The sequence below is a fragment of the Pteropus alecto genome, unplaced genomic scaffold (assembly GCF_000325575.1).
Source record: "Pteropus alecto unplaced genomic scaffold, ASM32557v1 scaffold59, whole genome shotgun sequence".
Taxonomy (NCBI): Eukaryota; Metazoa; Chordata; class Mammalia; order Chiroptera; family Pteropodidae; genus Pteropus; species Pteropus alecto.
Genome location: NW_006443292.1, coordinates 4,756,941 through 4,758,096, shown reverse-complemented (window position 1 = coordinate 4,758,096; position 1,156 = coordinate 4,756,941). Strand labels below are relative to the sequence as shown.

Here is a 1,156-nt window from a genome sequence, read left to right as displayed (position 1 = left end):
TGACCGGGACCCTCTTCTTCCTAGATTCTCCCCGCTCGGCGTGGAAAGGCCGTCACCCCGCTGGTCCACACGGCGCCCCTGCCCTCGGCCTCCCATCTCTTAGCATCTCCCTTTGAAACGTCCCGCAAGAGCCGCACCCACGCGCCCGGCTCCCTTTGCGGGACCCCTGTGAGTTGTCCTCACCTGTACTACACCTGGCGCCCTGCTCCACGTGAGCCAACTCCTCAGTTGTGTCCCTGTCTTTAATTTCCAGGTAGGACAGGAACCCACCGACCACAGTCTCTTTGTAGAAACGTACTCATCCCCTAGGATGCCCCTGGCTGCTCAGGTTTCTCGGTGGGGTCCCTGGTGGCCTCACTCTGCACCCCTCTTTGCAGGGCTCCCCATCTTGAGAGCCAGGAGCACCTCTGGGTCCTTCCAGCTCTGGCCTCTCTCTTGAGCCCCAGACTCAACTACGCACACGGACCCTCGGCTTGGCGGTCCCGCTGGGCCCTCGACCTCACCTGCCCGGGGTCATCGTCGTTCACTTCACGGCCCCCCAGCCTCCTGTTCGCTCGTCCTCCCCGCTCAGCGACTGCCAACCCTCCGCCAGGTCCAGCCAGGACCCCGCCTTGTGATTTCCAGCCCGGGCATCTGCCTGTCCCTTAAACGGCTCCTGTCTGATCACGATCATTGCTTCTGGAGTGGACGCCTCCTTCTAAGTGACCAGCAGCTCCCTTGGGGAACAAACCACGCCTTCGGCAGCCGGCCCCCCAGTGCCGCGCCTGGCAAACAGCGGCTTCTCAAATCCTCAAGTCCGTTCGCTGAAGTGACACATCGTTCTTGCCTCCAGGAAGGACTTTTCCAAGCTTCTGTCCACGCTGCCGCCCCGGCCCCGGCTCCCTCCCAGCTGCCAGGGGGCCTGGGGCTTCCTCCGACGGACAGCAGCATCACTGCGTTCCCTGCCAGGTTGCCCACTGCCCGGTGAATGAAGCCTCCGGTCCCCGGCAGCCAAGGCCTGCTGGAAGCTGGGCCGTGCCACCCGACCCGTGTGTCCGCCCTCTACGTCGCCGTCTGCCCCGTCTAAGCTCCGGCCACGGCAGCTGTCCCGCCGTGGCCTGCCCAGCAGCCCAGGCTGTCCCACGCCTTTGCTCAGGCCGGTCCTCCTGCGTGGTAC

The 1,156-nt window shown here is 64.8% G+C and overlaps 1 protein-coding gene across 1 annotated transcript in view; it reads right to left on the bottom strand.

The window, feature by feature from the left end:
• ALDH1A3 (aldehyde dehydrogenase 1 family member A3) overlaps nt 1–1,156 on the bottom strand; it is a 30,341-nt gene that overhangs the window by 21,984 nt on the left and 7,201 nt on the right. The gene's annotated exons all lie outside the window — the stretch shown is intronic.